The sequence below is a fragment of the Natrix helvetica genome (assembly GCF_964273705.1).
Source record: "Natrix helvetica genome assembly, chromosome: 6".
NCBI lineage: Eukaryota > Metazoa > Chordata > Lepidosauria > Squamata > Natricidae > Natrix > Natrix helvetica.
Genome location: NC_138553.1, coordinates 47,056,013 through 47,068,283, shown reverse-complemented (window position 1 = coordinate 47,068,283; position 12,271 = coordinate 47,056,013). Strand labels below are relative to the sequence as shown.

The 12,271-nt window shown below is 39.2% G+C and overlaps 1 protein-coding gene across 5 annotated transcripts in view; it reads left to right on the top strand.

Annotated features, from left to right (window-relative positions):
- The first annotated feature begins 6,114 nt into the window (after window positions 1–6,114).
- FRS2 (fibroblast growth factor receptor substrate 2) overlaps window positions 6,115–12,271 on the top strand; it is a 53,760-nt gene continuing 47,603 nt past the window's right edge. For 2 of the 5 annotated variants that reach the window (XR_014175825.1, XM_081958591.1), the window contains exon 1: window positions 6,117–7,362. The gene's annotated coding sequence lies outside the window, so the exon portion shown is untranslated. Of the gene's footprint in view, window positions 7,363–7,412; window positions 7,777–11,335; window positions 11,482–12,271 lie in introns of those variants that run through there. The other 3 variants (XR_014175824.1, XR_014175826.1, XR_014175827.1) reach the window with 3 other exon arrangements.

Here is a 12,271-nt window from a genome sequence, read left to right as displayed (position 1 = left end):
TGAACTGCCCCGGAGCTTCGCATAATCCCCGATCTCTGGTCCTTCCGATGCGCCCTAAAAAGTTGGCTTTTCCATCAAGCCGGCCTGGCCTGAACAGAATAAAATAAATGATTAATTTAATTGTTAATTTTAATCTAATTTTTAAATTTTTATTGTTAATATTAATTGGGTTTGTTTTTGCATGCTTTATTTAATTTCCTTTTTAACTTTTGTAATATGTGGGGGTTTTTTATGTTGTACGCCACCCTGAGTCCTTTGGGAGAAGGGCAGCATATAAATCCAATAAACAAACAAACAATACTTTGTTGAAGCACCTTTGTGCCACGCTTCTCCCGTTTGAGAATTATGGAGGCCACCGTGCTCTTAGGAACCTTCAGTGCAGCAGGAATTTTATTGTAGCCTTCCCTCCCTCTGTACTTTGCAATAATCCTGTGTTTGAGCTCTGCAGGCAGTTCCTTTGACCTCATGGCTTTTGCTCTGCTACAGTATGCATTGTCAGCTGTGAGGCCTTCTATTGAGAGGTGTGTGCCTTTCCAAATCATATCCAATCAATTTAATTTACCACAGGTGGACTCCAATCAAAGTGTAGGAACGTTGTAATTGGGTGGGTTTCAGCCGACGTTACTGCTGGTTTGCTTGTGCGTGTGCTTCACACATGCGCTGGATGCACATTGCACGTGCATTCACAGTTCAATGAAAATTGTTCTGAGCACGCACAGAACTAAAAAAAAAGGGGGGGTGACCGGGAAACCGTTCAGGGATGTGGCCAGCCTGGGTCGCTGCAGGTTCTGCGACCCAGGCCAGCATACCACTACCGGTTCAGCCGAACCGGGCCCAACTGGTAGGAACCCACCTCTGGTCCTAACTATCAAGAGAAATGAGAGGCACCTGAGGTAAATTTCAAGCGTTGTTGCAAAGGGTCTGAATACTTAAGCCAATGTGGTATTTCAGTTTTTTTCTTTTTAATAAATTTACAGACATTTCTAAAATTCTGTTTTCACTTTGTCATTATGGAGTACTGAGTGTAGATTAATGAGAAAAAAATGAATTTCAACAACTAGAATCAGACTACAGCATGACAAAAGTGAAGGGGGTCTGAATACTTTCTGAATGCATTGTATACCTGAATGCACTGTGTGTGTGTGTGCGCGCACACACACACAGATCAATCACAGTCCATTTTGAATACATAGTAGAAAAAAGTCTTGAGATTGATGCTATGTGGTACAAAGTTATTACATAATCTAGTTGTTCTGCTTCAGATACCACAAAACAGCCTCTTCCTCCAGTTAAAAGTATTTTAAAAAAACAGTAAGACAAGGGGGGAAATGTGGATTTTAACAGCCGTAGCATACTTTTTCTGACACTTTATCTCTTATAATGTTTATAGGAGCTGCAAAGGTCAGACATCAGTCTTTGTGGATTAGTCAAGTTAGATCTAACGTGAGAAGCAATTCATTAGTGTAATAATGTACTAAATGAACATTAACATTAAAATAGTCTTAAAATTGACAAAAGATGGAAAGGAAGGGAGCAAGATGCACACAGGGAGGAGGGGTCTTACCTCAATCCATTAATTACCTCCAGTTTGATTAGGGCTCCAGGACAATTGGCAGAACCATGATTTCAAGTTCTTTTGGGAGGCCAAAAGGGTGAGTGCGGACATGCTTGGGAGGAACAATGGTCCAGGGGATGGGAACCATGGCTCTTCTCCTGGTCCCTGGAAGCAGAATATCTTGACTGACAGGGTCCACAGCATGCCCTTCTGCTGGAATGGGTGGATGTGCGCCAATCCCTCCCCATTGGCTTGAGATGGTACCTCAGGTAACATGGAGCCATTAGTTATGGAATGTATTCATATAGCAAGCAGCACAATTAAGTTTAATGAAGTAAAAGTAAAGATTCTCTTGAATCAGTTTCAACTGATGATTCTGTGGGTTTATCTACACAATATCTTAATTTTGCTGGTTGGCTTGGAGCCATAATGGGGATGCTCTTCCCTGAAAGTGGTTGACAGGTAAGAAAAAAATCTCATCCCAGTGCTGTCTGTCACCTTGGTTTAGTTTTTATTCTTAACTAGCTGATAACCTGGCTTTGCCCGGGTATTTATTTATAGGGGGAAAATGTCCGGACCAAAGGTAATTTCCAACATTGGATTTTCCTCCTTACGAGAGGGAGCCCATTGTGGAGTACTGTAAAGCCATTACCATGGCAACTCCACTGCACTGCAAAGTTGAAGCCATTTTATGGCAGTACAGTAGAAGCCATTTAAGGCACAACAGGTTGTATCTTAACAGAACACACACACCGAAGGGTTTTAGTGTCTTACCCCCACAGTATTTGTTTCCAGAGAGGAAGTCATCTGTGTACCAAGTTTGGTTGAAATTGCTTGAGGTGTTCCAGAGTTATGCTGGACCATACACACAGCCATTTTACTTATACCTTAGTTAATTAATTTCTTTTATATTTACTTTTTTAAGCTTGTAAGCTTGCCTAGAATTGCCTTATTGATGAGATGGATGGCATACAAATATAATAAATAAATAAATGTTCTTGGCAATAGTATGGAAGCGGTTACTTCCATAATGTTTTTCAACTTTCCAATCCAGCCATAACCCTTTCTGTTAATATCTCATCAGCATACTAACTGGCCCAACCTACCTTTCTAACCCACCTACCGTAATTTTGCCCAGATATTGTCACCTGCTGAGACATTAAGGTCAGATCTACCTAAAAAGAACTATTTAAAAATACACTTGTTTCAAGGAGCTTACTTTTATTAAAGCCAGATTCAATACAATACAATACAATAGTAGAGTTGGAAGGGACCTTGGAGGTCTTCTAGTCCAACCCCCTGCCTAGGCAGGAAACCCTATACCGTTTCAGACAAATAGCTATCCAACATCTTCTTAAAGACTTCCAGTGTTGGGGCATTCACAACTTCTGGAGGCAAGCTGTTCCACTGATTAATTGTTCTCACTGTCAGGAAATTTCTCCTCAGTTCTAAGTTGCTTCTCTCCTTGATTAGTTTCCACCCATTGCTTCTTGTTCTACCCTCAGGTGCTTTGGAGAATAGTTTGACTCCCTCTTCTTTGTGGCAACCTCTGAGATATTGGAATAATGCTATCATGTCTCCCCTAGTCCTTCTTTCTCTTAAGCTAAACATACCCAGTTCCTGCAACCGTTCTTCATATGTTTTAGTCTCCAGTCCCCTAATCATCTTTGTTGCTCTTCTCTGCACTCTTTCTAGAGTCTCCACATCTTTTTTACATTGTGGCGACCAGAACTGAATGCAGTATTCCAAGTGTGGCCTTACCAAGACATTATAAAGTGGTATTAACACTTCACGTGATCTTGATTCTATCCCTCTGTTGATGCAGCCTAGGACTGTGTTGGCTTTTTTGGCAGCTGCTACACACTGCTGGCTCATATTTAAATGGTTGTCCACTAGGACTCCAAGATCCCTTTCACAGTTACTACTACTGAGTAAGGTATCACCTATACTGTACCTGTGCATTCCGTTTTTGTTGCCTAAATGTAGAACCTTACTCTTTTCACCATTGAATTTCATTTTATTAGATAGTGCCCAATGTTCAAGTTTGTCAAGATCCTTCTGTATCTTAAGCCTATCTTCTGGAGTGTTGGCTATTCCTGCCAGCTTGGTATCATCTGCAAATTTGATGAGTTCCCCATTTATTCCCTCATCCAAATCATTGATGAAGATGTTGAAGAGTACTGGGCCTAAAACAGAGCCTTGGGGTACTCCACTGCATACTTCCCTCCATGTAGATGCAGTTCCATTGAGAACTACACGTTGAGTGCGGTTGGTCAGCCAGTTACCAATCCATCTGGTGGTGATGCTGTCTAACCCACATTCTTCTACTTTATCTAGTAGTAGGTTATGGTCTACCTTATCAAAAGCCTTACTGAAGTCCAAGTAAACTATATCTATAACTATAACTATATTCAAATGATATGTAATATTTATGTGTTGTGCAGTAGGTGGCAGTTTGATATAACTAAACTCTGGGGAAGGTTTACAATAAAAGGGTTTCTATTGTTAAATCTTTCATTACATGAAAACTCTAGAACCATTTAATGCACTGTTTTAGTCACTAATCAATTAAGGAAAATAGTTCAAACAACAAAGTGTAAACATTTAGGTTATCAGCTGTTAAAATTCAGAAGTTACTGGCAGAGTGAGAAATACTCTTGAAATATTTCAATATTTCAGATGTTTATAATGTATAATCAATGCAACATGCAATAGAAGAGGGGGCTGTGTTGGATATGTTCACTATGTTGAGTTATTTGTAAAAATAATAAGGGGATATAAATGAATTAATAAATAAAAATATTCAATTGAACCTGAGCTAGGTAGGATTGACTGTAGCAATTGTTTTGTAACGACTGGCACTTTGATTACAGTAACAGTGATGCAGCACAGGAAAACCTGAAGGACCAGTTTCGGGACAGATCTTGTATAGTTGCTAAGAGACAACATCAACTCGATGGCCCATAATCAAAGAGAAAGTTGCTATATTCATAGTAGCAAAGTAACATATTTGACTGTTGACATGATGTTCTTTGAAGAAACAACAGAAATATATCCTAGCCATTGATTATGTTTCTGTTCTATTGTTGTATTTCTACTTTCTCCATCAAAAACACTAAGTTAGGCCCCAGGAAGTAACTGTATAGTATTGAAATAAATGTAAAACTTGCCATTATTCTGTTGCAAACTCCTATGCAACAGATGGAATCAGACTGATTCAGTTCTAAAGTAATTTGGCACAACTGAATTACCCACATTTAGCAAGGGAACTTGTAACTTGAGTTATATTGATTCTGAGCATAACATGGAAATGTTTGTCTCGAATTCAATCAACATTCTCTGATGTCCATTTTTGCAACAATTTGTTGTTTAGGGACAATAACATGATTTATAAAAATGTTTGCATACTTCACTTAACCAGGTGTCTTTTGACCATGATTTTTGAAATGAAACACAATTAGCTTACACCAGAGTGGCAGCCGTATTTTTGTAGATGTGGAACATTTTCAGCTTACAGATTTTTCTCCATTTCCAGAGATGCCTTAAAAAATTTGGGGATTATAAATCTCACATAAGTAGTAAGCAAGTAGCTAGTCTTTAAACCACATTTTTTGTTGATTTTGCTACATGGATCACATGAGAATATACCCCATTACTTTATTCTGTTTCTCTCTTTGTCTTGGATATTAATGTAATTCTATTCTCACCACCCACTTTCTTTCTCTATGGCTATTGTTGCTCTCACAGGAATTTCCTGCATTCATCTGCTGAAGTGGCTGTAATCTATGAAAACTTATGTGATAATCAAATTGGCTAGTCTTTAAGGTACCACAACTCTTTATTTTTACCATTGTCCATTCTGCCAGAGGAAGGTAGTTAAAGCTCAGAAATGTGTGAGGTCTCAAATGGAGACAGAGTGCTATTATACTCCTTTAATATGGTCCCTGTTTTTCATGTGCAAAAGGGCCACTTTCAGATGACCTCACAGGAATTGTGGGAAATTATCTAGCAGAGGAATGAGTCTTACTCCAGCTAACCAAAGAACAGCATGGGAAAGAATAAGGAGCAGTTTATTTTACAGATATATTCCACTGAGTAAAAACAAGTTATGCTGCTTGACTGCTCTTTAGAACTACATAGAATTGGCTACTTGCTAAAACAATATGGGTCACAGGTGAAAATATGTAGTCTATGCAGTCTAATTTCCATGACAAAAACACCACACAATAAGAGTTCTTTCCTGTAAGAGTGCAAAGACTGGAATAATAAGGTCATGACAGGTCAAAATTGAGATGGCTTGGAAGAAAGAGAAGCTAATGCAGGCCCCAACCATAGATACAGTAATGTGAGAAATTTTAAGGCTGCGCTGCAAAATCTACTCATGGAGAAGTGATTATTACTGAATTTACCTTCTGAGTCTATATTTTGTTAAAAGATCCCAACAAGGTAACTTCACTCTGGCCATGTTCACAATTTATTTTTAATTCAAGTGATTAAAAACAAACAAAACCAGAATACTTATTCTAAAACAGTAACATATTTGCTCTTGCACAAAACTGCCTTTTCTGTGGTTGCCTCTAACTAATGTAGAACACCCACTCCCCAGTGATCTGGCAGGCCCCCACCTTTAGCCTTCTGAAAGACCATCAAGACTTAGTTGTCTCTTTACCCAGGCATTGGGGTAGAGTGGTGAGAAATTGGATAGTTGTTGAGGCATTCTAGACTGATTGAGGCACTGATTTTTAGGTTCGTTTTTTTTCTTTTTTGTTGTCTTTTGAGTCAGTGTTATTACTATATTTTTATTCTTCCTTTTAATAGGAAGTGAATATACTTCATGCCCTGCCTATTTTCTCTAAAACAACCACCTTGTGAGACGGATTAGACTAGCAAGTTACCGACCCAAAGTTACCTTGTATTTTCCTCCTAAAGAAGGCTTAGAACTCAGTCTTTCACCACACTAAACTAGCTCTCTTTTCAATTTATGGTTTTGTAGTTTAACTGCACTCATAGTTATGCTGTGAAGGCAGACGTAGAAATCTCTTAAATAAATGATATATAGTACTGTTTAACCAGATTGTATTTAACAATTCCAGATATTAAATCTGTTAGTACACTTTATATATAAAAATGAAGATTAAATAATAAAAACACGTCTTGAGACATCATCCATCAATAATTTAGTAAACCTCGTGAACAAGCTAAACACAGAGCTAAACAAGGTTCTTTACTTGTCATTTGCTTTAGGACTGACAGAAAGAGAATGGCATGTGGTAATTGAAATAACTAAGATAGTATGTTTAATTGAACAACACTTAAAACTTCTGTTTAGCGGGATGTTATTTACTCCCAGGAAAAAGTCTTGATGGGGTTACAGACAAAATGCCTCTGTTCATTTGGAAACAAATTATTTTGGTAGGAAATGAATTAGCCAGTACTCCCGCCGGGCTATCAATCCTGGATTACAAAATCCGGACCACCAAAGGGGTTAATTTCCTTCCTCCGCCCCGCTTTTCGCGCCGTGATTTCCAAGCCGTCCGTAACAACAGCGAAAGGCGCGCCTTCACCACTCCCGCCGGCAAGACGAAGAACCCGCGATTAGGGAGACCGGCCAACCACTCCCACTTTCTCCCTTTTTTGGCCCGGAAGGAGTCGCCTGTTTGGCCTCGGAAGTTGTCTTGGGCAGGGTCCGGCCCCGAGCGAGGCCTGGCTGCTACTCTTGGGACTGGAATTCCGGCTAATCCAGGCAGGGGTGGACCCCGGTCGGTTGCCTCTTAGCCACCTGTAAGCCAGTCGGCCTCATGAAGAAGGTGAGGGCGGAATCTCTCTCGGTGGCCGCTTTGGCTGCTTCTTTCCCGGTTCCCCGCCACGTCCGGGCGCTTCACTGGTTTAGCTTTTTGGGGTCTGAGGTGGTTTTGTCGATTTGACTTTGAAAGAGGAAGGGGGAGAAGTTGGCTGCAGGCGCCGTTCCCTTCTTCTGTGCGTGGGAGGAAGGCTGGGGCGAAGGGAAGGAGGCGTCCCTTTCCTGCCTGTCCCCGGAGAAGTGGAGTCTTGGCGAAGGCTGCGGTCCGAGGCGGGTGGATGGCTGTTGGCACTGGCGGCCTGACAAGGCTCGAAGGGGAGTGGGCGACAGCGGAGACGGCAGGCGGGAGAGTCGGTATTGCGCGCTTGGGTTATTTTTACGAACGTCTAAGTGCTCCTGGCGGGTGTCGGCGAGAACTGAGGTCAGTGAAGGTCCGCTCCGTGGCGGTTTGAGAGATGCGCTGACTTGGTGTGCATTCGCTTTTCCCGAGTTGGTACCTTCCAGATGCGTCTGACGTTCCATCATCTCCAGCTCTCACTTCGGAGTGGCTCCAATGGGCATGGTATTCAAAGACCTTTTCGTGGCTTCGACAGTCGCACTGATCTCACCAAACGAGTCATTCCGGGGCCTCGTTCTCAGAAGTGTTGCCTTTGAGCCTTCTGTGGAAGCGGGAGGGATCATTCAGGAGCAGTTTGATGTCCGGTTTACCAACACTTGCTAGCCTGACCCAGACGAATCACATTATGGCATAGTAGGGTATGTGAACAGAAACGCTGCTTTTCCCACCCTTATTAATAATAAACAAAATGCGGTTCTGGCAGACGGGGGCTTCAACTGGGCCCGTTAAACAGATTCTGGAGTTGGCTCCCTGTCTATGTGCTTGTTCTTGAGTTACTCTGTTTTCAGAGTTTGAAGAGCAAGCATATCCAGATTTTAAAATAATCCAAATAACTTTCAGTTTGATGACTGCCTTTGGGGAAAAAAAGATGGCAGATCTTGTGTATCAAATCCATAGAACCTTGTAACTAGAAATGGTGGAACAGAATACAGATTGCCATGTAGTACAGTGTAACAGTGCAAAACGTGACAATAATTTTTTGGAGAAATCTATAGGCATTCTGTGCCTAACAATTTTTTTTACATCAAACACTTTCAAGAGGTGCTTTTTAAAATTATTTAAATAGGTACAGCTTTTTAAAAATATAAGCAATTTTATTTGTATAGTATAAAACTTTAAGCATATTTCTAGATCTCCTAGGTTCCTTGTATTTTTTCACAATAACTCAGTAATGCAGTGTTCTCTTGTGAGCCTCCAAGCTAACAAGGTATCAAATTAATCACAAACTACCAAACAAATTCTAAATGTGTATAGAACTAGTAAAACATTCAACTAGGTTTTCAGAGTATTTTCTGATACATTAAAAAGTCAAAGGATTCTTTTTCAGTCAATATGATGGTCTAAATAAATTACATTTTATTTTCTACATATTTCTTTTCAAAGATGCCAACTTAGATTGAGCAAGGTGGTTATTCCCTCATCTCCCAGAGCTGTAAACCTTCTAGAGACCACTGTTTTGCAATCTCATTGGGAGGAGCAGCTGTCTGGAACACTTGTGGGCAGTTGCAAAGAGCAGGTCTACTTGCTGGCTCTTCATTCTGCCCTATTTGTCACCTTTGCTTTTCACAGAGCTCTCTTTGGTTTGCCATTTCTTCATGCATAAATATGTTGCTTTTCAGGCTAAGACAAAATGCTTCACATTGATTAAATAAAAAAGATTAGAACCATCCCTAAGATTTACAAATTAAAAAGAATGGGAATTGAGGGGGAAAAAGAATAGCAGAATGTTATCTGATAATATTTGAACAAAAGAACAAGCCTTCAGTAAGCCTTTATTTCCAATTTTGATTGGATTCTTTTTACCTGATAAGAGTCACTTCCCTGTGGCTTCTTCCCCTGGCAAATGGAAAAGATTTGATTTCCTTTCCTTCAGGTGTGCAGCTATAAGGCAAGTGGCAATTTAATGTGAATAGAGATGTTCTTATGATTACATAGTACATTCAACAAACCAAGTTAACTGAGGTTGGCTAATTTTGTTTCACTTTTTAATCCAATACTTCTTGTATCATATTACATAATTTGGCTCACACAGGGAGACATTTTCAAACAGTGAGTTACAATTAATGGGTGGGGATTGTAAACAAATTGGGAAGGTCACTGGTTTTTTTTCAAGATGACCAGCCGTATGCAAATTTAGTGGGAATGCTGTCAATACTCATTCCATGCTTTGTTCCTACTTTGCATAATAAATCCCCCTCTTCAATTACTAGTTTTATTCATGAAGTTACACAATATTTACTATTTTAGTGGGTCACAGTACCACAAAGTCTGAGAACTCCTGCCATAGGAATAGAATACCCTAACTTTTCTTTTACTTTTCCCTTAAGCAAGTTTATAATCTTATTTCAAATATTCTTGGGTAAGATTTACAGTATTCATTAATAATATAATAGATTTAAAATGTCATTTATATATGTGTGTGTGTCTATGTGTTGAGTTTTGAACATTTTTAAAAAGTGCTGTCTACATTAAAAATATAAGTTATTCTGCCTTTTTGCAGAATAAAAATCAATAACCTTTTGCATCATATTGTTTAAGAAAGACTGCAGAATTTTTAAATTAATTTTCTTGAAAGACTAATAAGCAGAAGTATTTAAAAATATTTCAGTAATCTTTAATTTGCTTGGTTCATGACATTAAAATGTTAAATATTAGGAATGTATACTATTTTCTTCTACAATTTTTAATAATTACACTGTAATTCCACTAAAATTATATTTATAATAAATATTAAAAGTTGGTATACCAGTTTTAATTTTTAAAATGCATGTTATTATATTGACATTGAGTCTTTATTGATTAGCCCTTGGGCCATATCAAAGTGCAAAGTTCCAGAAACAAATTATTACTAAAATCTGATAAAAGCAATTTAAAATGGAATTGGAATAAAATATAGTCTAAAATGAAATCGGAATACAATACAATAATTTATGATACAGATAAAATATGATAAAATTGTATTTTGGTGTCACCCCTGCAATCTACCCCAATCAGTCCCCATATGCAGATCTCAATCGAACCATTTTGCTTAAGTACTGTGCTGTGTTAAATGGTTCAGGTTTTAGGCGCACATAAGGTAAGTTGTTTTGATATGGGGATCCCAATGGGTCATTCGTTTGGTATATAGACCAAGGTACCTGTCTCTCATCCCCTTATACAAGCAACAGTCAAATAGGATGTCAGTCAGGTCTTCTACCTCTGCCGCTCCGCAAATGCAGAAACGCTCATTGTAGGGTATAGAATAGAATCTCCCATATCTGACCATTGTGTCAACCTGTTCAAATCTTGCTTGCGCAAATATCTCCCTAAGATGTTTTGGAAGTTGTAACTTCATCCTTGCCCTGAACTTGATGAGGCAGAGTGGATTGCATTCAAATGAGGTTGTTACAACAACATAAAACCCTATGCTCCAATTTAATGGTTTGTGGAATTTTTAAATAACCATAACAATTCCTTCCTAGTACCGCAGACCCCGTCTATATCCCAAATTATTTTCTGGGGAGGATTTTTGTCTTATGCAACTTTATTGTGCACAAGGATACTTAAATAAACACTGCCAGGGTTTTGCGGCATGTGTAATTTAGGTTATAAAAATGTTGAAATATAGATGAATGAGAAAATGTCCGCTTTTCCTATACTGGGGGTGTGGGAGGACTAATGCCTCATGGTGTGTCCAATTTGCTGTAAAGCCTGAGTGGTTAAATAACATCTGGGCAGATTTCTCAATATGGGAAGGAGCCATGGGAGCCTCCACTTTTTTGCCTCTAGTATTATTTTGTCTGTCAGCTATGTGAGGCTGAAACTTACTTTCCTCCCTTTTTCTTGGGCAGTTTGAACTCCCATACTTCTACCTTGAGCCCCAAGAAGCGAATGCTGTTATTATCAGTGTTTGGATGATCTGGGTCCTGACTTTGGCTATTTTTGAAAGAGTCTTTACTTTTCTGGATGGGTTTTGAATTTCCAGGCTCAAAAGAGGGCCAAGAAAGCTTTATGGAACTACAGTATATGGTCTGTATATTGTGTATTCTCTTTTACCTCATATAAAGTATAATTGCATTTGAATTCCAGTGTATAGGAAAGGATGGAACTGGCAGTAGTGTGATTGTTTCTAGCTTTAAAAAAAGAAATGTTGAAGTGGGACATCTGAGTGTGCTGGGATGTAAAGTATGTACTGGAGTGATGTTCCTCTTGTCATTAGTTAATAGTCACCTTCTGTATATATGGGTACTGGCAGTATTTTCAGAATAGCTGGATGGATAAAAGATGCATTAATAAAATCTTTATTCCTTTTTAAATAAAATATGTTGATGTAACAGAATGCAGTCCCACTCAGTACGTTGTGTAAATGTGACCCTAATGCTGCTAGAGAAACAATATTACTCATTCTGTGATGTCTAGTCAAACTCTGACACAATAATTATATACTTCAAGTGACTACAGGCAATCTTCAACCTATGACCGTAATGAGCCTTTCTATTACAGTCGCAAGTGGTGAAAACCATTAAGTCAGACAGCTTTGCATAATGACTCCCACTCCCTGCTCACCCTGATACCACCATTAAATGAACATACAGGATGTTGAAAGCAAGCATATAGGGCACCTTGTGGATCGGGGAGGCCCTGGAAGGCCCACTACCCAGCTGGGTCCATAAAGGAGGCAGATAAGCAGTAAAAAGCAAACAAACAAACAAATAAAAACAGCCTAGCATAGGGAAGAGCCCAGCTGAATTAGGGGCTAGTGCCATGTTCCAATGTCAGAGAAGCTTCCAAACAAGCCTCTGTGCAGGCTGATGAAGAT